Raw genomic sequence first — 26173 nt, 5'->3', positions numbered from 1 at the left:
ACGGACTGTGGCCCATCAGACTCCTCTGTCCCTGGAATTCTCTAGGCAAAAATACTGGAGTGGGTAGCCATTACCTTCTCCAGGGGATCTTCCCAACCCAGGGGTGGAAACCAGGCTTCCTGCATTGGCTCCTGTATTGGCAGGTGGATTCTTTACCACTGAGCCACTAGGAAAGCCCACAAATAGAATAATTCACTTTCAGGCACACCTGAGGATGATCCTACCTACTCACAGTTACCCACCGGTCAATTCCATCTTCAGCTCTGCCTTATAGGAGTTGATTTTTGTCCTTTCCAACCGAATTTTGGACTGACAGAGCAGTCACAAAGGCTGCTGATCCTATGGACACGGGAGAGGAAAACTGGGCCAGGGAAGTGCCTCCCACGTGCCCACTCTCTCCTCACTGCTTCCTGTCCTCCACCCCGCAACTTTCAGGGAGCCTTCTACCTCACCAGAGGAGGCTGGAAGCCGGATCTGGGTCACCCCTCCCCCAGATCTGAAGGTGCTTTTACACGTGCAGCCTGAGCCCTCTCCACAAGTGGGAGAGGCAAGCAGGGCAAATGCCCACTTTCGGCCTGGGTCAAGGCTGGGGTCGTGGCGGGACTGGATCTGGCTGCCTGGCCCTCAATCCAGGCCGGTCTGCTCCAGGACAGAATCGGCCTTTCTTGGGGGCCTTGTCTAGGCGTTGCCCCGCCTCGGCGCGTCCTGGCTACTCGGCATCTTCTCCAGGGTGCTTCGCCCACATGCACCTGATGTCTTGGGGCCTCCAGTAGCAGGCGTTTGGCATCATGGATTTTTTTACCGCTTTTTCCCTTTAATTCCCCGGCCTTGCCCGTGTCCAGGTCCCACAGCCCTTCCAGCCTGGCCCGTGTCGCCTGCGGGCGCTGCCAGTAGTTCCTGCTCATCAGCGGCGTGAGGTTCCCCTTCGGTTTTTACCTCTACTTCCAGCCCTGCTTCTTGCTGGCGGGCTACTCCTCGGTCACCTCCACCTTATTGAAGAGCAACCCAGGCACGGGTGTCTCTTGGCCTCAGTTCCCACCGAGGCCTGGGCTGCCTTTGCCTTTGCTCTCCTTCCTTCTGCTCCTCTTTGGGTCCTGCTCCTGCTTTCTCTGCCATCTTTTCTTCAAAGCCGGGGAGACAGCTCTTTGGCACTGCCCTGGCCCCCGGCCTTCTGTATTTTCTCACGCAGGCGCTGTCCCAGGACATCCAAGGCAGACTGAGTCCGGCTCTTGGGCCAGGCCGTCTGCAGTGGCTGAGGCCGTCTTCCTGGTCTGAGACTTTTCTGCAGGGGCCCGTGTCGTTGGCTCCGCAGCCTTCTCCTCCCATGCTTTCTCCTGTTCTTTCTTCCTTTTTTGGGGGCCTAACAGTTTCTGAGACTTGAGTTTTGCCAGCAGACTTGTGCTTCTGCGGCTTGGGTTGAGCTGGGAGCAGACCTTTCTGGCCAGGCTCTGCAGGTAGGCATCCTTTGCAAGCAGAGAACCCATGGCTGAAGGCCCTAGGCTCGCTGGGGGCTTGCTTGGACTCTTACTCAAGGGGAGAAGGGCTGGGGTCCAGTGTCCAAGGCCAGCATCGGCGCACCCCAACGCCTCCCCCCCGCCCCCCCCCCCCCAGCTGAAAACCACCGCATGTAGCCACTTTAAATGCAGAATCTTCCCAGGTTGGCATCCGCTACCTAGAAAATAGGGACTTCAGTCCTACAACTGCAAGGAACTGAATTCTGGCAACGACAATGGGTTTGGAACCGGATTTGCTCCCGGAAAAGGTGGCCAACATCTTAATCACAGCCTTGTAATACTGAAAATAGAAAACCTAGCCATACCATGCTGGATTTTTACAAAACTGTGTGCTGGTAAGTGGTACTTCTGAAAAATTATTCTTATTTTTTAATTGAAAAAATGTGTTTCTGCTGTACAACAAAGTGAATCAGCTATATGTATACACATATCCCCTCCCTCATATAAGTGGTATTTTTTTAAAGCCGCTGAATTTGTAGCAGTTTGCTACTTAGCTATAGAAAAGTATTGAGAGTGTGGTACCCAACTCTTAGCTCCTTTGTAGGTAGTAATCCCATAAGACAAGTTGCCTTATTATGTAAGCATTCTGTAGCTACTTTGTTACAGAGGACTCTTCATGAAGTTATGTTTCTTAAAAGTAGAAATTTTATAGATGCTTTCCTAAGCTTGCTTTCTGGTGGAGATACATTTTTGTTGTTTTAATATGTATCTGTTTTGGCTATTCAGTTTAGTTCAGTTCAGTTGCTCAGTAGTGTCCAACCCTTTGCGACCCCATGGACTGCAGCATGCCAGGGTTCCCTGTCCAACTCCTGGAGTTTACTCAAACTCATGTCCATCAAGTCGGTGATGCCATCCAACCATCTCATCCTCTGTCGTCCCCTTCTCTTTCCGCCTTCAGTCTTTCCCAGCATCAGGGTCTCTTCAAATGAGTCAGCTCTTTGCATCAGCTGGGCAAAGTATTGGAGATTCAGCTTCAGCATCAGTCCTTCCGATGAATATTCAGGACTGATTTCCTTTAGGATGGACTGGTTGGATCTCCTTGAAGTCCAAAGGACTCTCAAGAGTCTTATCCAACACCACAGTTCAAAAGCATCAATTCTTTGGCTCTCAGCTTTCTTTATAGTCCCAACTCTTACATCCATACGTAACTACTGGAAAAACCATAGCTTTGACTAAACAGACCTTTGTTGGCAAAGTAATGTCTCTGCTTTTTAATATTCTGTCTGGGTTGGTCATAACTTTTCTTTCAAGGAACAAGCATCTTTTAATTTCATGGCTGTAGTCACCATCTGCAGTGATTTTGGAGCTCCCCAAAGTAAAGTCTGACACTGTTCCATTGTTTCCCCATCTATTTGCCATGAAGTGATGGGACCAGATGCCATGATCTTAGTTTTCTAAGTTTCTTTAGTTTTCTAAATGGGCTTCTTAGTTGCAGCATTTAGACTCTTAGTTGGACATGGGGGATCTAATTCCCTAACTAGGCATTGATCCCAAGCTCTCTGCATTGGGAATGCAGAGTCTTACCTATTGGACTACCAGGGAAGTCCCCAAGATAAATTTTTTAATTTTACTGTTTTTTTTTTTGGTCAGATTTTAGGATCATGGTAGTGTTTTTTTCATTCAGACTATTAGCTCAGCTGATTGTCAAACGTTCTGCACTTACCTGGCAGTACACAAACCCTGAGTTCTGGGTACTCATCAGAGCTTGAAACGTGGCTCTGCCAACTATTAGTTGTGTGGTATGGCAAGTTACATACCACCTTATGAACCTCAAGTTCTTCGTTTGAGATGGGTGTAATAGTGCCCATCTTGTGGGCTGTCTCTGAAGTTGGCAGATGTGTATATAAAGTGTTACACTACTCCTTTAGGCTTTCTCCTTCACTTATCCTTACTCCTTTATCCTTTTCTTTTTAAAAATTTGGTTTTACATAGAGACAAAAAATAAACAATGGAGAGTAAACAGTAAGAAAAGCCTCTTGGGTTTCATCCTCAGTTTCTTTTATAAATTCACTTGTCTATAGAGGACACTTGGTTCCATAAGGAGCCCCAAGAAGAAATGTTTCCTGCCCTCAGGGGGCTGACATTCAAAAGGAGACAGGATGAGCTCACATATATCATTTTCTCATGTTTGTGTTTCCCTAGTATTCTCTCTTTTGTGACAAGCAGGGTGTGGTTCCTTTAGCAAGTGGGATTGCTCTAGTGTGTTTTTAAGACCAGTGAAGTAATCTTTCCATTGTGAGCTATCCTTGGAAGGAAGAATGGGAATACAAGGGAGGAACATGTATTTTTTCAAGGTAGTGGCACATGACTGACAGCCCCTGCTGCCTGTGGTCTACAGAAATGCTTCTGCAACAGAGCCTGTAAACATAACATTCATGACTAAGTGTTTTGTAGAATGGAAAAATCAATGACTAGACTAGGAAAGAAACCGTCATCATAGACAAATAGCAGGCTAGCATCAACGGGACAGGAGGATCATAGGATTGAGGTAGAGACTGTTGGACATACTCAGCTTATTAAAAAAAACAACAACACAGTTTTAATTTTCCTAATTGTTCCCCCAAACACAGATGAAGGATATGGTTTTGTGTAGTTGAATTTGGTTGCTGTTATATAAAATTTTTACAAAGTGTAGAAGATTTTTCTTTTCTTTCCCATAAAAATCAGTGAAATTCTTACACTTCACTTGGGAATTGTGTTTGAATTCTGAATACAGATGTGTGTGTGTCTTCATTTCCCATCGACACAGATGTTTATTTCAGAGAGACAATCACTGTAGACGTTTCCCGGGCTGTTGTTACCCAAGTTTTGTCATAAGAATATTGTCTTATGAAATAGAGCAGCTGCTGGTATCTTTTATACTTATTGGAAAATTCTTCAACCTTTAAAAAATAGTTTTTATTGAGGTATAATTGATATACTGTGTTGTATTAGTTTCAGGTGTACAGCATAGTGATTTGATATTTGTATACATTGCAAAATGATCACCACCATGTCGTATTATCATTAGTCACCATACAAAGTTAATGCAATATTACTGACTATAACTTTAAAAAAAGAGTTTCTACAGAGGTGAGATAATTTTGTTTTATTGTTAGAATATCCTCTTTTTGAGGGGAACCCAGTTAACTCCTATGGGCTGGGATCCCGGAAAAAGAAAATAGAACTAGTATAGGCAATATGGCTGAATATAGATTGCTATTATGATAAAGGGAAGAAGAAAATTGAAATAATGAATTTTCCTTATTTTACAGTAAAGAGCATGTTAGACTCCTGACAATGGGCCTAGTTTCCAGTATCAGATGACTATTTTTTTTAAAAACCATATCTAATCCACAATAAATGGGACACAATTATACTCCTTACTATGTATCATTTTCTAAACTCAAGGTAAATCAGTAAACTGCATGCTCTGTGGGCATGTGCTCAGTCATGTCCGACTCTTTGTGACCCCATGGATTGTAGCCCACCAGGCCCCTCTGTCCAGGGAATTTTCCAGGCAAGAATACTGGAGTGGGTTGCCATTTCTTTTTCCAGGGGATCTTCCTGACCCAGGGTTGGAACCTGCATCTCCTGCAATGACAAGAGAATTCTTTACCACTGGCACACCTTAAAGCATTTATTAAAGAATTCACCTAGCAATGTGGAGAAGGAAATGGCAACCCACTCCAGTATTCTTGCCTGGGAAATCCCATGGGCAGAGGAGCCTGGTGGGCTACAGTCCATGGGGTCACAAAAGAGTCAGACATGACTTAGCGACTAAACAACAACAAGAAAGTATAGTTCATAGATATTCTTACATTATAATTCATCCATTTCTCTCTTTGCATAAAGCTAGAATGAGAGAAAGATGTCTGTTTCAAAGTCAGAGTCTTGGAGGCGGTCCTAAGATGGTGGAGGAATAGGATGGGGAGACCACTTTCTCCCCCACAAATTCATCAAAAGAACATTTGAACGCCAAACAAATTCCACAGAACAACTTCTGAATGCTGGCAGAGGACATCAGGCACCCAGAAAAGCAGCCCATTGTCTTCGAAAGAAGGTAGGACAAAATATAAAAGATAAAAAGAGAGACAAAGAGGTAGGGACGGAGATCCGTCCCAGGAAGGGAGTCTTAAAAAAGAGAGAAGTTTCCAAACACCAGGAAACACTCTCTTCAGTGGGTCTGTGGCGAGCCTTGAAATCTCAGAAGGCAAAATAACTGGGAGGAAAAATAAATAAATAATTAAAACCCACAGATTACGTGCTTAACAGCAGCTCCCAGCGGTGCAACAGCCCACAGGCTCCCATTCCCCACTAGCAAGCGGGGGAGGGACAGGGAGGAGCGGGCCGCATTGCTTAGGATAAGGATAAGGCCTGAATGCCCTGAGGGCAATCTGAGGGACCTAGCTTGAGATAGCAACCCAGACTGTGGGATAGCTATCACCACCGCCAGGCACGCTCACAGAACAAAGGACTGAGCAGAGCTAGCTGGCTAAGGACCAGCCCATCCTCCACCAGAGACAGGCAGGCGAGGGCAGCCAGAGCTGGAAGGGGGCAATCACGGCCCCAGAGAGGCATCCTATACCAAACTCCAAGCAGACTTCGTTGCTAACCAAGACTTCTTGGGATTCTGGATGGTCAACATCCGCCGGGAGGGTCGCAGCCAGAGATCAGCTTCCCAGAAGAGACACACAGGACACCTGAGAAGGCATACCCATTGTACACCCAGAAAACCTAGCAGCTGGGACAAGGGAGGGGATAAGTTGCAGCCTTCAACTGGGGGCAACTATGCACGCCAGGGACCTGGTCACCTGAGCTGCTTGGACCTGGGATGGGCGCAAAATGCAGGCCCAACCAAATCTGCGCCTTTGTGAAGTACCCGAGAACCTGAACCTGAGTGGCTTAGACCTGGAAAGTGCATGCAAACCAGGGCCCGCATCAGACAGTTTCTGGCAAAGCAACCTAGAATCTGAGCAGTGTAGACTGGAAAAGCACACATGCTGTGAACGGGGGCAAACCCAGTGCGGCTGAATCACTGTGAACACATGCCAGTGATATTTGTTTGCAGTGCTCCTCCCTCCCCAAAGCACGACTGAACAAGTGAGCCTAAAAAAAAAATGACCACCACTGCTCCCCTTGTGTCAGGGCGGAAATTAGACAGTGAAGAGACAAGCAAACAGAAGAAGCTAAAATAAGCAGAGGGAACTGGTTTGGAGGTGACAGGTGCAATAGATTAAAACCCTGTAGGTAGCACTGACTGCATAGGAAGGGGCCTATAGACCGTGAGAAGTACAAGCCAGACCAAGGAACTATCTGAAAATGAACAGACCCCACACTGTCCGCAACAGCTCCAGAGAAAGTCTTAGATTTATTTTTACTATTATCATTTTTTATAACTTAAAAAAGTCCCCATTACTCCTTTTTCATTTTTATAACCTACTGCTAAGTCATTTCAGTCGTGTCTGACTCTGTGAGACCCCATAGACGGCAGCCCACCAGGCTCCCCCATCCCAGGGATTCTCCAGGCAAGAACACTGGAGTGGGTTGCCATTTCCTTCTCCAATGCATGAAAGTGAAAAGTGAAAGGGAAGTTGTTCAGTCATGTCCGACCCTCAGCGACCCCATGGACTTCAGCCTTCCAGGCTCCTCCATCCTTGGGATTTTCCAGGCAAGAGTACTGGAGTGGGGTGCCATTGCCTTCTCCTTATAACCTACTATTACCTTGTAAAAAAAGAAAAAAAGAAGGAAAGACCCTATTTTTAAAGCAAACTTTGTATATATATATTTTATAATTTCTGTGACTTTGTGTTTTTTTTTTTTTTCCCCTTAATATTGTATTTTTGAGAATCTAACCTCTACTCAAGATTTTTAATCTTTGCTTTTTGGTATTTGTTTTCAACTTTGTACCTTTAAGAACCCAATCTTCAATACCCATTTTTACTTGGGAGCGAGATCACTGGCCTGATTGCTCTCTCCCCCTTTTGACTCTCCTTTTTCTCTACCAGGTCACCTCTATCTCCCTCCTCCCCATTTTCTTTTCTACCCAACTCGGTGAATCTCTTTGTGTGTTCTGGGCTGTGGAGAACACTTAGGGAACTGATTACTGGCTGGATCTATGTCTCTCCTTTTGATTCCCCCTTTTATCCTCCTGGCCACCTCTGTCTCCTTCCTTCCTCTTCTCTTCTCCGTGTAACTCTGTAAACATCTCTGAGGGATCCAGACTGTGGAGAGCACATAGGGAAGTGATTACTGGCTAGCTTGCTCTAGCCCCTTTTGATTCCCCCTGGTCACCTTTATCTCCCTCCTCCCTCTTCTCTTCTCCATGTAACTCTGTGTACCTCTCCGAGTGTCCCTCACTGTGGAGAAACTTTTCATCATTAACCTAGATGTTTTATCATCAGTGCTGTATAGATGGAGAAGTCTTGAGGCCACTGTAAGAGTAAGACTGAAAACCAGAGGCAGGAGGCTTAAGTCCAAATTCTGAACACAAGAGAACTCCTGAATCCAGGGAACATTAATAGAAAGGAGCTCACATCAAATTCCTCCATACCTACACTGAAACCAAGCACTACCCAAGGGCCAACAAGCTCCAGAGCAAGACATACCATGCAAATTCTCCAGCAACACAGGAACATAACCCTGAGCCTCAATATACAGGCTGACCAAAGTCACACCAAACCCATTGACATCTCATTACTGGACACTTCATTACACTCCAGAAAGAAGAAATACAGCTCCACCCACCAGAACACTGACACAAGCTTCCCTAACCAGAAAACCTTGACAAGCCACCTGTCCAGCCTCACCCACAGCGAGGAACCTCCACAGTAAAGAGGACCACCAACTGCCAGAATACAGAATGTCCACCCCAAACACAGCAATATAAACAAGATGAAAAGGCAGAGGAATACCCAGCAGGTAAAGGAACAGGATAAATGCCCACCAAACCAAACAAAAGAGGAAGAGATAGGGAATCTACCTGATAAAGAATCCCAACTAATGATAGTGAAAATGATCCAAAATCTTGAAAACAAAATGGAGTTACAGATAAATAGCCTGGAGACAAAGACTGAGAAGGTAGATGCAAGAAAGGTTTAACAAGGACCTAGAAGAAATAAAAAAGAGTCAATCAATAATGAATACTGCAATAACTGAGATCAAAAACACTCTGGAGGGAACTAACAGTAGAATAACGGAGGCAGAAGATAGGATAAGTGAGGCAGAAGATAGAATGGTAGAAATAAATGAAACAGAGAAAAAAAGAAAAAAGAATTAAAAGAAATGAGGACAACCTCAGAGACCTCTGGGACAATGTTAAATGCCCCAACATTCGAACTATAGGAGTCCCAGAAGAAGAAGACAAAAAGAAATACCATGAGAAAATACTTGAGGAGATAATAGTTGAAAACTTCCCTAAAATGGGGAAGGAAATAATCACTCAAGTCCAAGAAACCCAGAGTCCCAAACAGGATAAACCTAAGGTGAAACACCCCAAGACACGTATTAATCAAATTAACAAAGATCAAACACAGAGAACAAATACTAAAAGCATCAAGGGAAAAACAACAAATAACACACAAGGGGATTCCCATAAGGATAACAGCTGATCTTTCAGTAGAAACTCTTCAGGCCAGAAGGGACTGGCAGGACATACTTAAAGTGATGAAAGAAAATAACCTACAGCCCAGATTACTGTACTCAGCAAGGATCTCATTCAAATATGAAGGAGAAATCAAAAGCTTTACAGACAAGCAAAAGCTGAGAGAATTCAGCACCACCAAACCAGCTCTCCAACAAATGCTAAAGGATCTTCTCTAGACAGGAAACACAGAAAGGGTGTATAAACTTGAGCCCCAAACAGTAAATGGCAACGGGATCATCAGTTCAGTTCAGTTCAGTCTCTCAGTCGTGTCTGACTCTTTGCGACCCCATGAATTGCAGCACACCAGGCCTCCCTGTCCATCAACAACTCCCAGAGATCACCCAAACTCATGTCCGTTGAGTCGGTGATGCCATCCAGCCATCTCATCCTCTGTCATCCCCTTCTCCTCCTTCCCCCAATCCCTCCCAGCATCAGAGTCTTTTCCAATGAGTCATCTCTTCACATGAGGTGGCCAAAGTATTGGAGTATCAGCTTTAGCATCAGTACTTCCAATGAACACCCAGGGCTGATCTCCTTTAGAATGGACTGGTTGGATCTCCTTGCAGTCCAAGGGACTCTCAAGAGTCTTCTCCAACCCCACAGTTCAAAAGCATCAATTCTTCAGTGCTCAGCTTTCTTCACAGTCCAACTCTCACATCCATACATGAACACTGGAAAAACCATAGCCTTGATGAGATGGACCTTTGTTGGCAAAGTAATGTCTCTGCTTTTGAATATGCTATCTAGGTTGGTCATAACTTTCCTTCCAAGGAGTAACCGTCTTTTAATTTCATGGCTTCAATCACCATCTATAGTGATTTTGGAGCCCCCCCAAAATAAAGTCTGACACTGTTTCCACTGTTTGCCCATCTATTTCCCATGAAGTGATGGGACCAGATGCCATGATCTTCGTTTTCTCAATGTTGACCTTTAAGCCAACTTTTTCACTCTCCTCTTTCACTTTCAACAAGAGGCTTTTTAGTTCCTCTTCACTTTCTGCCATAAGGGTGGTGTCATCTGCATATCTGAGATTATTGATATTTCTCCCGGCAATCTTGATTCCAGCTTGTGCTTCTTCCAGCCCAGTGTTTCTCATGATGTACTCTGCATATGAGTTAAATAAGCAGGGTGACAATGACAGCCTTGACATACTTCTTTTCCTATTTGGAAACAGTCTGTTGTTCCAAGTCCAGTTCTAACTGTTGCTTCCTGACCTGCGTATAGGTTTCTCAAGAGGCAGGTCAGGTGGTCTGGTATTCCCATCTCTTTCAGAATTTTCCACAGTTTATTGTGATCCACACAGGCAAAGGCTTTGGCATAGTCAATAAAGCAGAAATAGATGTTTTTCTGGAACTCTCTTGCTTTTTTGATGATCCAGAGGATGTTGGCAATTTGATCTCTGGTTCCTCTGCCTTTTCTAAAACCAACTTGAACATCTGAAAGTTCACAGTTCATGTATTGCTGAAGCCTGGCTTGGAGAATTTTGAGCATTACTTTACTAGTGTGTGAGATGAGTGCAATTGTGTAGTAGTTTGAGCATTCTTTGGCATTGCCTTTCTTTGGGATTGGAATAAAAACTGACATTTTTCAGTCTTGTGGCCACTGCTGAGTTTTCCAAATTTGCTGGCATATTGAGTGCAGCACTTTCACGGCATCATCTTCCAGGATTTGAAATAGCTCAACTGGAATTTAATCACCTCCACTAGCTTTGTTCGTAGTAATGCTTTCTAAGGCCCACTTGACTTCACATTCCAGGATATTTGGCTCTAGGTGAATGATCACATCATCATGATTATCTTGGTTGTGAAGATCTTTTTTGTACAATTCCTCTGTGTATTCTTGCCACCTCTTCTTAATATCTTCTCCTTCTGTTAGGTCCATACCATTTATGTCCTTTATTGTGCCCATCTTTGCATGAAATGTTCCCTTGGTATCTCTAATTTTCTTGAAGAGATCTCTAGTCTTTCCCATTCTCTTGTTTTCCTCTATTTCTTTGCATTGATTACTGAGGAAGGCTTTCTTATCTCTTCTTGCTATTCTTTGGAACTCTGCATTCAGATCCTTATATCTTTCCCGTTCTCCTTTGTTTTTCACTTCTCTTCTTTTCACAGCTATTTGTAAGGCCTCCGCAGACAGCCATTTTGCCTTTTTGCATTTCTTTTCCATGGGGATGGTCTTGATCCCTGTCTCCTGTACAATGTCACGAACCTCCGACCACAGTTCATCAGGCACTCTATCAGATCTAGTCCCTTAAATCTATTTCTCACTTCCACTGTATAATCATAAGGAATTTGATTTATGTCATACCTGAATGGTGTAGTGGTTTTCCCCACTTTCTTCAATTTAAGTCTGAATTTGGCAATAAGGAGTTCATGATCTGAGCCACAGTCAGCTCCCAGTCTTGTTTTTGTTGACTGTATAGAGCTTCTCCATCTTTGGCTGCAAAGAATATAATCAATCTGATTTTGGTGTTGACTGTCTGGTGATGTCCATGTGTAGAGTCTTCTCTTGTGTTGTTGGAAGAGGGTGTTTGCCATGACCAGTGCATTCTCTTGGCAAAACTCTATTAGCCTTTGCCCTGCTCCATCCCATACTCCAAGGCCAAATTTGCCTGTTATCCCAGGTGTTTCTTGACTTCCTACTTTTGCATTCCAGTCCCCTATAATGAAAAGGACATCTGTTTGGGGTGTTAGTTCTAAAAGGTCTTATAGGTCTTCATAGAACTGTTCAACTTCAGCTTCTTCAGCATTACTGGTTGGGGCATAGACTTGGATTACTGTGATACTGAATGGTTTGCCTTGGAAACGAACAGAGATCATTCTGTCATTTCTTGAGATTGCATCCAAGTACTGCATTTCGGACTCTTTTGTTGACCATGATGGCTACTCCATTTCTTCTGAGGGATTCCTGCTCACAGTAGTAGATACAATGGTGTTCTGAGTTCACACATTCCAGTCCAATTTAGTTCGCTGATTCCTAGAATGTCGATGTTCATGCTTGCCATCTCCTCTTTGACTGCTTCCAATTTGCCTTGATTCATGGACCTAACATTCAAGGTTCCTATGCAATATTGCTCTTTACAGCATCGGACCTTGTTTCTATAACCAGTCACATCCACAACCGGGTATTGTTTTTACTTTGGCTCCATCCCTTCATTCTTTCTGGAGTTATTTCTCCACTGATCTCCAGTAGCATATTGGGCACCTACCGACCTGGGGAGTTCCTCTTTCAGTACCCTATCATTTTGTCTTTTCATACTGTTCATGGGGTTCTCAAGACAAGAATACTGAAGTGGTTTGCCATTCCCTTCTTCAGTGGACCACATTCTGTCAGGGACATTTCACCCCAAAACAATGAATTTCACCTTTTTCTCAAGTGCACACAGAACTTTCTCCAGGATAGATCACATCCTGGGCCATCAATCTAGCCTTGGTAAATTCAAAAAAATTGAAATCATTCCAAGCATCTTTTCTGACCACAATGCAGTAAGATTAGATGTCAATTACAGGAGAAAAACTATTAAAAATCCCAACATATGGAGGCTGAACAACACGCTGCTGAATAACCAACAAATCACAGAAGAAATCAAAAAAGAAATCAAAATATGCATAGAAACAAATGAAAGTGAAAACACAACAACCCAAAACCTATGGGACACTGTGAAAGCAGTACTAAGGGGAAGGTTCATAGCAATACAGGCTTACCTCAAGAAACAAGAAAAAAGTCAAATAAATAACCTAACTCTACACTGAAAGCAACTTGAAAAGGAAGAAATTATGAACCCCAGGGTTAGTAGAAGGACAGAAATCCTAAAAATTAGGGCAGAAATAAATGCAAAAGAAACAAAAGAGACCATAGCAAAAATCAACAAAACCAAAAGCTGATTGTTTCAGAAGATAAATAAAATTGACAAACCATTAGCCAGACTCATCAAGAAACAAAGGGAGAAAAATCAAATCAACAAAATTATAAATGAAAATGGAGAGATCACAACAGACAACACAGAAATACAAAGGATCATAAGAGACTATTATCAGCAACTGTATGCAAATAAAATGGACAAATTGGAAGAAATGGATAAATTCTTAGAAAAGTACAACTTTCCAAAATTGAACCAGGAAGAAATAGAAAATCTTAACAGACCCATCACAAGCATAGAAATTGAAAATGTAATTAGAAATCTTCCAACAAACAAAAGCCCAGGACCAAACGGCTTCATAGCTGAATTCTACCAAAAATTTAGAGAAGAACTAACACCTATCCTACTCAAAGTCTTCCAGAAAATTTCAGAGGAAGGTAAACTTCCAAACTCATTCTATGAGGTCACCATCACCCTAATACCAAAACCTGACAAAGATGCCACAAAAAAAGAAAACTATAGGCCAATATGACTGATGGACATAGATGCAAAAATCCTTAACAAAATTCTAGTAAACAGAATCCAACAACATATTAAAAAGACCATACATTATGACCAAGTGGGTTTTATCCCAGGGATGCAAGGATTCTTCAATATCCACAAATCAATCAATGTAATACACCACATTAACAAATTGAAAAATAAAAGCCATATGGTTATCTCAATAGATGCACAGAAAGCCTTTGACAAAATTCAACATCCATTTATGATAAAAACCCCCCAGAAAACAGAAATAGAAGGAACACACCTCAACATAATAAAAGCTATATATGACAAACCCTCAGCAAACATTATCCTCAATGGTGAAAAATTGAAATCATTTCCCCTGAAGTCAGGAACAAGACAAGGGTGCCCACTCTCACCACTACTATTCAACATAGTTTTGGAAGTTTTGGCCATAGCAATCAGAGCAGAAAAAGAAGTAAAAGGAATCCAGATTGGAAAAGAGGAAGTAAAACTCTCACTGTTTGCAGATGACATGATCCTCTATACAGAAAACCCTAAAGACTCTACCAGAAAATTACTAGAGTTAATCAATGAATATAGTAAAGTTGCAGGATATAAAATTAACACACAGAAATCCTTGGATTCTTATATATTAACAATGAGAAAACAGAAAGAGAAATTAAGGAAACAATTCCATTCACCATTGCACCAAAAAGAATAAAATACTTAGGATTATACCTACTTAAAAAAACAAAATACCTATATATGCTGCTGCTAAGTCGCTTCAGTCGTGCCCGACTCTGTGAGACCCCATAGACGGCAGCCCACCAGGCTCCCCCGTCCCTGGGATTCTCCAGGCAAGAACACTGGAGTGGGTTGCCATTTCCTTCTCCAATGCATGAAAGTGAAAAGTGAAAGTGAAGTCGCTCAGTCGTGTCCGACTCTTAGCGACCCCATGGACTGCAGCCCACCAGGCTCCTCCGTCCATGGGATTTTCCAGGCAAGAGTACTGGAGTGGGGTGCCATTGCCTTCTGTCTCTCTCTGTCTCTCTCTCTCTCTGTCTCTGTCTCTCTCTCTCTCTCTCTCTCTCTTTCTATATATATATATATACTATAAAACACTGGTGAAAGAAATCAAAGAGGACACAAATAGATGGAGAAATATACCGTGTTCATGGATTGGAAGAATCAATATAGTGAAAATGAGTGTACTACCCAAAACAATCTATAGATTCAATGCAATCCCTATCAAGCTACCAATCGTATTTTTCAGAGAACTAGAAAAAATAATTTCACAATTTGTATGGAAATACAGAAAACCTCAAATAGCCAAAGCAATCTTGAGAAAGAAGAATGGAACTGGAAGAATCAACCTGCCTGACTTCAGTCTCTACTACAAAGCCACAGTCATCAAGACAGTATATTGGCACAAAGACAGAAATATAGATCAATGGAACAAAATAGAAAGCCCAGAGATAAATCCATGCACCTATGGACACCTTATCTTTGCCAAAAGAGGCAAGAATATAGAATGGAGAAAAGACAATCTCTTAAACAAGTGATGCTGGGAAAACTGGTCAACCACTTGTAAAAGGATGAAACTAGAACACTTTCTAACACCATACACAAAGATAAACTCAAAATGGATTAAAGAGCTAAATGTAAGACCAGAAACAATTAAACTCCTAGAGGAAAACATAGGCAAAACACTCTCCGACATAAACCACAGCAAGATCCTCTATGACCCACGTCCAAGAATATTGGAAATAAAAGCAAAAATAAACAAATGGGACCTAATTAAAAGTTTCTGCACAACAAAGGAAACTATAAGCCAGGTGAAAAGACTGCATTCAGAACGGGAGAAAATAATAGCAAATGAAGCAACGGACAAAGAATTAATCTCAAAAATATATAAGCAACTCCTGCAGCTCAATTCCAGAAAAATAAATGACCCAGTCAAAAAGTGGGCCAAAGAACTAAACAGACATTTCTCCAAAGAAGACATACAGATGGCTAACAAACACAGGAAAAGATGCTCAACATCACTCATAATCAGAGAAATGCAAATCAAAACCACAATGAGGTACCATTTCATGGCAGTCAGAATGGCTGCTATCTAAAAGTCTATAAGCAATAAATGCTGGAGAGGGTGTGGATAAAAGGGAACCCTCTTACACCGTTGGTGGAAATGCAAACTAGTACAGCCACTATGGAGAACAGTGTGGGGATTCCTTAAAAATCTGGAACTAGAACTGCCATATGACCCAGCAATCCCACTGCTGGGCATACACACTGAGGACACCAGAATCGAAAGAGACACGTGTACCCCAATGTTCATCGCAGCACTGTTTATAATAGCCAGGACATGGAAGCAACCTAGATGTCCATCAGCAGATGAATGGATAAGAAAGCAGTGGTACATATACACAATGGAATATTACTCAGCCATTAAAAAGAATACATTTGAATCAGTTCTAATGAGGTGGATGAAACTGGAGCCTATTATAAAGAGTGAAGTAAGCAGAAACGAAAACACCAATACATATATACTAACGCCTATATATGGAGTTTAGAAAGAAGGTAATGATAACCCTGTATGCGAGACAGCAAAAGAGACACAGATGTATAGAACAGTCTTTTGGACTCTGTGGGAGAGGGCGAGCGCAGGATGATTTGGGAGAATGGCATTGAAACATGTATAATATCATATGTGAAATGAATCAGTCCAGGTTTAATGTATGATACAGGGTGCTCGGGGCTGCTGCACTGGGATGACCCAGAGGGATGGTATGGGGAGGGAGGTGGGAGGGGGGTTCAGGATGGGGAACACATGTACACTCATGGTGGATTCAAGGCAATGTATGGTGAAACCAATTCAATATTGTAAAGTAAAATAAATAAATTAATTTAAAAAAAAAACAAAGAGTCTTTCACAGTTCGATTAGGTAGACATTTTTGAGAAAGGTTTTTGTAAAGATTTGGAACAACATGAATGATTTTTGGTAAATTAATAAAGAATACTTGTTTTTTTTGCTCTTCTTTCCCATTTATAAATTTTTCTGTAATAAGTTTTAGAATTCCAATATAAAGTTGACTAGATAATGTATCTTATGCCATTTGCTGTAAGCAGTTTAAGAAGCAACATAGATGTGCCTGGCAGGGTATATTATAATGATAATTTCTTTTGGTTGATGACTCCAGGAAGATTAAAGCTAAGGTTGAAGTTTGAAGTAATGGTTAACATAATATACAGACTTTTTCTCCAGTACTCTTGACACTTAACAAAAAGAAACCCTTTATATATAGCTTGGAAAAAATTATTTAGGGATAATGCTGCTCATTCAATGATAAATTGTAAAAGTCATTATTTCAAAATTGAATATATGAATATAGCAGAGAGGCCCTAATAAGGTTATTGAGGGAGGCCAATGATTTGGGTCCCAAAGCTTCTGAGACTGGTAATGTGAAGGACAATCTGTACAGTATAACAGGGTATCACTGTCAGCTGAAGCCTTCCAGGACAGACCACTGGTCTTATGCACCAAGGAAGTTTTAAAAAATAGCAACTTTGTGACTTGTGGTACTTTCATGCTTATAAGTGTAGGTGGGAAACAAGACTGTGAAGCAGTGGGTAGAATGCTTGTCATTATATCAGCATTTTTGAAGAACTGAAGCATATACATTCTTTCTCCACTCAAGTGTACCAAATTACAGTTAACATCATGGGATTTTGATGGATTTTTTCTGTCTCTGAATGATTGTGTTAATGAAGTTTTCAGAGGAAGAAACCTCATTTAACTCTTGATTCTGTGCAGCTTATAGTGACTCCATAATGGTCCCATAGAAGCCTATTTTTCATATGAATATTTCTAAAAATTTATTATTTTATTACCTTGCTTCAGCAACTTTTAGATTTTAGACACTAAAAATTGTTAGGAGTGTAACAAATAGTGGTTAGGAGCCAGTGCTTTCACTTCTGTAGACAAGTGTTGTTGGCTGGTCACAGATGCAGTAATCTTAAAGGCAGCTGGATGTAGTGAGAAGAGCAATGACTGAAATCTAGCAGTCCTGGGCTGAAATATTGCTTTGCTGCTTAGTGTTTGTATTAGTCAGGTTCTCCTGAGAAACATAACTAGTACAATCTGTCTGTCTGTCTTTCTGTCTATCTATCATCCACCTATGAGATTAATTACCATGAATTGGCTCATGATCTGCCATCTGCAAGTTGGAGGCCCGGGAGAGCTGGTGGTATAATTCCAGTCTGAGTCCAAAGGACTGAGAATGAGAGGAGTCAGTGGTGAAAATCTCAGTCCAAGGGAAGGGGAAGACAGATGTCCCAGTTTAAGAAGGCAGGCAGGAAGGGGGCAAATCTTTCTTTCCTCCTCATTTTGTTCTGTTCAGCTCTGCAAGGAATTGGATTGTATCTACCCTCATGGGAGAGGGCAATCCATTTTATCAGTTCAGTTTAGTTCAGTCACTCAGTTATGTCAGACTCTTTGCGACCCCATGGACTGCAGCATGGCAGGCTTCCCTGTCCATCACCAACTCCCAGAGCCTACTCAAACTCATGTCCTATGAGTTGGTGATGCTATCCAACCATCTCATCCTCTGTTGTCCCCTTCTCCTTCTGCCTTCAGTCTTTCCCAGCATCAGGGTCTTTTCAAATGAGTCAGTTCTTTGAATCAGGTGGCCATAGTATTGACGCTTCAGCTTCAGCATCAGTCCTTCCAGTGAATTATTCGGGACTGCTTTCCATTAGGATGGACTGGCTGGATCTCCTTGCGGTCCAAGGGACTCTCAAGAGTCTTATCTAACACCACAGTTCAAAAACATCAATTCTTCACCACGTAGCTTTCTTTACAGTCCAACTCTCACCTCCATACATGACTACAGGAAAAACCATAGCTTTAACTAGATGGACCTCTGTTGGCAAAGTAATGTCTCTGCTTTTTAATATGCTGTCTTGGTTGGTCATAACTTTTCTTCCAAGGAGCAAGCGTCTTTTGATTCCATGGCTGCAGCCACCATCTGCAGTGATTTTGGAGCCCCCCAAAATAAAGTCTCTCACTGTTTCCATTGTTTTCCCATCTATTTCCCATGAAGTGATGGGACCAGATGCCATGATTTTAGTTTTCTGAATGTTGAATTTTAAGCCAACTTGCCAACTTTTTCACTCTCCTCTTTCACTTTCATCAAGAGGCTCTTCAGTCCTTTTTCAATTTCTGTCACAAGGGTGGTGTCATCTGCATATCTCAGGTAATTGATATTTATCCCAGCAATCTTGATTCCAGCTTATGCTTCATCCAGCCTGGCATTTCTCATGATGTACTCTGCATATAAGTTAAATAAGCAGGGTGACAATATACAGCTGTGACGTACTCCTTCCCCAAAATTTGGAGCCAGTCTGTTGTTCTATGTCCAGTTCTAACTGTTGCTTCTTGACCTGCATACGGATTTCTCAGGATGCAGGTCATGTGGTCTGGTATTCCTATCTCTTTAAGAATTTTCCAGTTTATTGTGATCCACACAGGCAAAGGCTTTGGCATAGTTAATAAAGCAGAAATAGATGTTTTTCTGGAACTCTCTTGCTTCTTTGATGATCCAACGGATGTTGGAAATTTGATCTCTGGTTCCTCTGCCTTTTCTAAATCCAGCTTAAACATCTGGAAGTTCATGGTTCACATACTGTTAAAGCCTGGCTTGGAGATTTTTGAGCATTACTTTGCTAACATGTGAGATGAGTGCAATTGTGTGGAACTTTGAGCATTCTTTGGCATTGCCTTTCTTTGGGATTGGAATGAAAACTGACCTTTTCCAGTTCTGTGTCCACTGCTGAGGTTTTCAAATTTGCTGGCATATTGAGTGCAACACTTTCACAGCATCATCTTTCAGGGTTTGAAATAGCTCAACTGGAATTCCATCACCTCCACTAGCTTTGTTCATAGTGATGCTTCCTAAGGCCCACTTGACTTCACTTTCAAAGATTCCTGGTTCTACGTGAGTGATCATACCATTGTGATTATCTGGATCATGAAGATCTTTTTTGCATACTTCTTCTGTGTATTCTTGCCACTTCTTCTTAATAACTTCTGCTTCTTTTATGTCCATACCATTTCTGTCCTTTATTGCACCCGTCTTTGCATGAAATGTTCCCTTGGTATCTCTAATTTTCTTGAAGAGATCTCTAGTCTTTACCATTCTATTGTTTTCCTCTATTTCTCTGCATTGATCACTGAAGAAGGCTTTCTTACCTCTCCTTCCTATTCTTTGGAACTCATTTTTTTCTATTCAGCTCTTCAGGGGATTCGATGGTGTCTACCCTCATGGGTGAGGGTAATCCATTTTATGGAGACCATCAATTCAAATGCTAATCTCATCTTGAACCACATTTACAGACTCACCCAGAAATAATGTTTCATCTGGACACCCTATGGCTTAACCATCATTGTATATCTGAGTGACTTTGTGAAAGTTACTACTGCTTTGTGCTTCAGTTTCCTCACTGAAAATACAGAGGTAATAGCTACTTTGTTATAGTAAAGGTACTGCTTTACTATAGTAAAGATCAGAGACAGTGTATTCAAAGTGCCTAACACAGGATATTTCTTTGAGCCCATTTTTGGGGGGCGGGCAAGAATACTGGAGTGGGTTGCCCTTCCCTTCTCCAGGAGATCTTCCCGACCCAGGGATTGAACCCGGGTCTCCCACACTGTAGGCAGACGCTTTACCATCTGAGCCATCAGGGTCAGGAAGCCACCAAGTGACTTCCCTGGTGGCTCAGATGGTAAAGCGTCCGCCTACAATGTGGGACACCTGGGTTCAATCCCTGGGTTGGGAAGATCTCCTGGAGAAGGGCGTGGCAACTCACTCCAGTATTCTTGCCTGGAAAATCTCATGGACGGAGGAGCCTGGTAGGCTACAGTCCATGGGGTCGCAAAGAGTTGGACACGACTGAGCGCCTTCATTTTCCTTTCCTTTCCTTTCCTAACACAGGGTAGGAATTCTTTTAACTCTTTTTTGTGAGAGTGGGTCAAACAGTGAGGATGTTTTCATTCAAAAGCAGCACATGTTTATTGTAGAAAATTTATGAAATACAGATATATGCAAAGAAGAAAATAAACCCCTCATAATCACAGCACTGTTAATCTTTTAGTAATATTTTCCCCACTTATGGCTTCAGTGTACATTTCAATTATTTTCTTCCAGTGCAGCAATTTTAAGGATTTCGTAGTATTTTATTGTGCAGGTGTATGTATGTACACATTTTGCTTCCTGGGTCAGGAAGATCCCCTGGAGAAGGGCATGGCAACCCCCTCCAGTATTTTTTGTCTGGAGAATCCTGTGGACAGAGGAGCCTGGTTGGCTACAGTCCATAGGATTGCAAAGAGTCAGACTCATTTGAAGCAACTGAGCACACATATTTCCACTATTAAAATCCTTGTATATGCGTTTATGTACATAAGCATAATAATTTACTTAGGATAAATTTTTAAAAATAAAATCACTGGGTCAAGAAGTGTGGAGTTACGAAGGTTTTTGATTTGACTTGCTTAATTATCTTGCCCCATGTTGCTTCGATATACACTTTCACTAAGAATGGATGGGAGTGCTCATTTCCCCTTACCTTTCATCCTCTGGGAGACAAAAGTGACTTATTATTTGACTTTGCCTTTAAAAACTATTGGTGAATTTGAACTAAAACAGATTTATTGATCACATTGCATTTATTTTAGAACTGTTTTAGATTCACAGTAAAACTGAGTGGAGATGCAAAGCGTTCCCTCTACTGCCTTCCCCCACATGTGCATAACCTCCATTATCAGTATCTCTCATGACAATGGTTGTTGCTGTTATTGTAGATTTGTTAAAATTGGTGGACCTACACATCATATTCACCCAAAGTCCATAATTAATGTAGGATTTACTATTGGTATTGTACTTTCTGTAGGTTTTGACAAATGTATAATGATGTGTCCATCATTATGATGTCATGCAGAGTGTTTTCACTGCCTTAAAAATTCCTGTGTTCCACCTGTTGGTTCTTCCACACCCCCAGTCCTTTGCATCCTCTGATCATTTTACTGTCTCCACAGATTTGCCTTTTCCAGAATGTCATATGGTTGAAATCATAAATTAGGTAGTCTTTTCAGATCAACTTCTTTCACTTAACAATATACATTTAAGGTTTTTTCGTGCCTTTTCATGACTTGATAACTTATTTTTTAGTACTGAATCACTGTCTGGATGTAGCAGTTTATTTATCCATTCAGTTACTGAAGGACATATTGTTTGCTTCAAGAATTTGGCAATTATTAATATGAATAAAGATGTTATAAATATCTTGTGCAGATTTTTGTGTGGACATAAGGTTTTAACTCCTTTGAATAAGACTAAGGAGCACAATTATCAGATTCTATGGTAAGACTATACTTAGTTTAGTAAGAAACCTCCAAGCTATCTTCCAAAATGGCTATACCATTTTGCATTCCCACCAGCAATTCCCACGAGAGTTCCTGTTGCTCTTCATCCTTACCAGCCTTTGTTGTTGTCACTGTTCCAGATGTTGGTCATTCTAAGAGGTGTGTAGTCATATTGCATCAATATTTTAATTTATATATCCCTGGTAACATATGATATGAAACCTCTTTCATATGCTTTATTTGCCACCTGTATATCTTTTTTTGGTGGTGGTGGTGTTCAGTCGCTAAGTCATGTCCAACTCTTTGCAACCTCATATGACCCCACTGCAGCACACCAGGCTTTCCTGTCTTTGACTGTTACCTGGAGTTTGCTCAAACTCATGCTCATCATCAGTGATGCCATCCAATCATCTCATCTTCTGTTGTCCCCTTCTCCTCCTGCCTTCAATCTTGCCCAACATCAGTGTCTTTTCCAATGAGTCAGTTCTTTGCATCAAGTAGCCAAATTATTGTTCCTTCAGCTTCAGCATCAGTCCTTCTGATGAATATCCAGGGTTGATTTCCTTTAGGATTGACTGGTTGGATCTCCTTGCAGTCCAAGGGACTCTCAAGAGTCTTCTCCAACACCACAGTTCAAAAGCATCAATTCTTTGGTGCTCAACCTTCTTTATGGTCCAACTCTCACATCTGTACATGACTACTGGAAAAACCACAGCTTTAGACTAATACTTTTCACTTGACTATACAGCCCTTTGTTGGCAAAGTGATATCTCTGCTTTTTAATATACTGTCTAGGTTTGTCATAGCTTTCCTTCCAAGGAGCAAGAGACTTTTAATCCAAGGATGCTTTTAAGGAGCAGTTATCTATAGTAGGTGGTACCAGAGCAGAGAAGAGGTTAAGAGTGTGGCTCTTACAAAGATGAAACTCTCTCATGTGTAAAATGAGACTCATTATCACACCTGTGTTCTAACTGTGAAGATTAACTGACATGAATATCTGTCAAGATTTCAGCACTTTATCTGGGACACAGTACTACTACTAATTCTAATGACTATTATTATTTTCATTTAATAAACATTGAACTTAACTGATTTGTATTAGTATTTCTCCTTTGAAAATGGATGTTGGGAGGTGGGGACAGAGAGCGGTTTTGAATTTCTGCTTGAGGCCAACACACAGCAGGCCAGTTTTGCCTCTGTCTCAGGCCTCTCTGAATGTCTTGTAGACTCTGTTATAGTCTGTGTGGTAAGCACCCTCATTATTGGAGCCTCCAAACTCTTTCTGTCTTTGTCCCATTAGAATGAGCCATTTTGTCTTGCATCCTGTACACTGTTCATGAACATGAGTAATACTTGCATTTGATAATATTAATAGAGAACGTGCCAAATACTATGTATATGTCTTATATTCTGCAGTTTTTGTATAATCATCTGAAGTAGATACCCTCATGTTCACCATTTTACGTTACTAAATTGGTCCACCCATTAGATCTCAAAATTTTTTTCACTTGGAACACAGTTTATGGATCCTTATATTCCCAGGACTTACGTAGCATGAGGAGTAGAATAATTTCTCCATAATGGTGGATCTATGATACTCTCAAGGCTATGGTTTTTTCAGTGGTCATGTATGGATGTGAGAGTTGGACTGTGAAGAAAGCTGAGCACCGAAGAATTGATGCGTTTGAACTGCAGTTCTGGAGAAGACTCTTGCGAGTCCCTTGGACTGCAAGGAGATCCAACCAGTCCATCCTAAAGGAGACCAGTCCTGGGTATTCATTGGAAGGATTGATGCTGAAGCTGAAACTCCAATACTTTGGCCACCTCGTGCAAAGAGTTGACTCATTGGAAAAGACCCTGATGCTGGGAGGGATTAGGGGCAGGAGGAGAAGGGGACGACAGAGGATGAGATGGCTGGATGGCATCACTGACTCGATGCACATGAGTTTGAGTGAACTCCGGGAGTTGGTGATGGACAGGGAGACCTGGCGTGCTGTGATTCATGGGGTCGCAAAGAGTCAGACATGACTCAGCGACTGAACTGAACTGAACTGATGATACTCTCTCTCCCAAAGTGTCTCATTCCTGTTTCCTGGAGACGTTGCATTTCTCTTAGCCCTTCCCTGCCTGCTCCATGCTTTCTGGCAGTTGCTCTGAGTCCTCACCCTCCTAAGTGGTTCCTCTTCTGCTAGAAATCTCACCTTAGCCCAGCAGAGCCTCCATAGACAGCTCAAAGCCTCATGGGCTACAGGCCATGTGAGCAAGAGGTGGTAACAACTCTAGGGGAGATGTATTAATATGACCCAACTTTAAGCTTCGAGCGGGCTTTGCTGCCATGCTTTTGCACAGCCCTTTCATCTACCTCAAAGAGCCTGTCTTCCTTCAGATGTCAGCACTGGGTGTCCCCACCTTCCCATCTCCATTCCCCACACCCATGCTTCCTCCACCCTATCCATGCTATTGTCACAGCACTGACTGCTTTCTTCTGGATCTGATGTTCTTCTTGTTTGTACCATTCCTGTGAGCATTTCGGGGGCAAGGACCCTGTTCTTTGTGTTCTGCAACTCTGAAACCCCAGTAAAGCAAGATGCCTGGTACATAACAAATGTTCCAAAAATACACTTTAAATCAACAGAAACAAGGTTCTCATGTTGGTAGGTCCCAGAGTACTGTTTATAGTGTTTTAGAAACTCTGTAGATTAAACAAACATTTGTGGGCTCATCTAACCTCCAGGTACAATGTGTTCCCAGGGGAAAGGATGCTGGGATGCTCGTATTTATTCTCAGCACTAAAATGTTAGTTCTACTTTCAAATTCTGAAGGATCCAATGTATTCTTCTCAGATTGGCACAGTTTCTTCTGGACTCGGTGGGAGTCATATGCCCATGGGAAATAATCTGGCTGCCTTTGAATAGAAGATGTTGGAGCAACAGTAATAAATTTCAGAGTGAATACAATTTGCATATGCAATAGCTTATTCCCATAATTTGGAGTTTCCTGAGTGACTGAGAGGCTCTGAAAGTAGAGTCTGCCCCTCCATCATTTCCCCTTAGTACCAAGCTGTTGCCAAGCTCTGACCTGTAAAATGTCTCATAGGACTCCCAGAGAGTTCAAGAAGCAGCCCTGTTCAGTTTGCTGGTATTATTTCATGATATTAATAGCTTGTGATTCCTGATATAGGGGGCATATTGAGCATGTGCACTTGGCTCCTAGTTCCATGAAGAACACTCTTAATTTTCCTTCCTCCCAAGTGTGAATTTTTCAGCAATGATGTGGCATGAGTGGGTTCAGTGTAACAAAAGTTTTCCAGGACCTTTCTTGCTGAGGAGTGAATCACTGGGTTTTCTGATTACTTATGAGAGGAACATGTGTGCATTTGCATGTCTGTAGTGTGCAGTGCAGTGGGCTGTAAGACAATCAAGTGAGATTTTTCAAAGTAGCTTAATTTCTTTTCTAGCTCTTTACAGTCTGTCTTCATCATATGTTTTGAGGCTTATTTCTTGCTCTCACTTTTGCACTTTGCACTTCAGTGACATACGGTTTGATATGCCCCTCAAAGGATCATAACAGTGGTTGCACTAACATTACTACATAGAAGAGGTTTAGGATAGGCAATCTGGTTGGAATAAAGGACTAGGAATCAATGGACTAGGAATCAAGGACCTTACCTTGAGATTTCATTTGCATGGTAAAACCAATGTTTATGCATAGAAGTGGTACTGCTTCCTGATGACTAGTAGGCTTCTAGTAACTTTGATTAAGATCCTTGAAATCATCTTTGGTTTGTCATTTTTTTACTCTGTGTTTAATCTTTCAACCATCTTTATGACTCCACTTTCAAGCATATCAGTAATTACATCCCTTCATCTTAATGGGTTCCAAATCGGGAAAAGAGTATGTCAAGGCTGTCACCCTGCTTATTTAACTTACATGCAGAGTACATCATGAGAAATGCTGGACTGGAGGAAAAACACGCTGGAATCAAGATTGCTGGGAGAAATATCAATAACCTCAGATATGCAGATAGCACCACCCCTATGGCAAAGCAAAGGAGAACTAAAGAGCCTCTTGATGAAAGTGAAAGAAGAGAGTGAAAAAGTTGGCTTAAAACTCAACATTCAGAAAACTAAGATCATGGCATCCAGTCCCATCACTTCATGGAAAATAGGTGGGAAAACAGTGGAAACAGTGAGAGACTTTATTTTGGGGGGCTCCAAAATCACTTCAGATGGTCACTGCAGCCATGAAA

At 41.8% G+C, this 26173-nt stretch overlaps 1 pseudogene; it reads right to left on the bottom strand.

Moving 5' to 3' along the window:
• Window positions 1-479: 479 nt before the first annotated feature.
• Window positions 480-1577, bottom strand: LOC133245200 (surfeit locus protein 6-like; annotated as a pseudogene).
• Window positions 1578-26173: the final 24596 nt, after the last annotated feature.

This window comes from Bos javanicus, chromosome 3 (assembly GCF_032452875.1).
Source record: "Bos javanicus breed banteng chromosome 3, ARS-OSU_banteng_1.0, whole genome shotgun sequence".
Taxonomy (NCBI): Eukaryota; Metazoa; Chordata; class Mammalia; order Artiodactyla; family Bovidae; genus Bos; species Bos javanicus.
The sequence above is the reverse complement of the archived record's forward strand: the minus strand, read 5'-3'. Positions and strand labels throughout refer to the sequence as shown.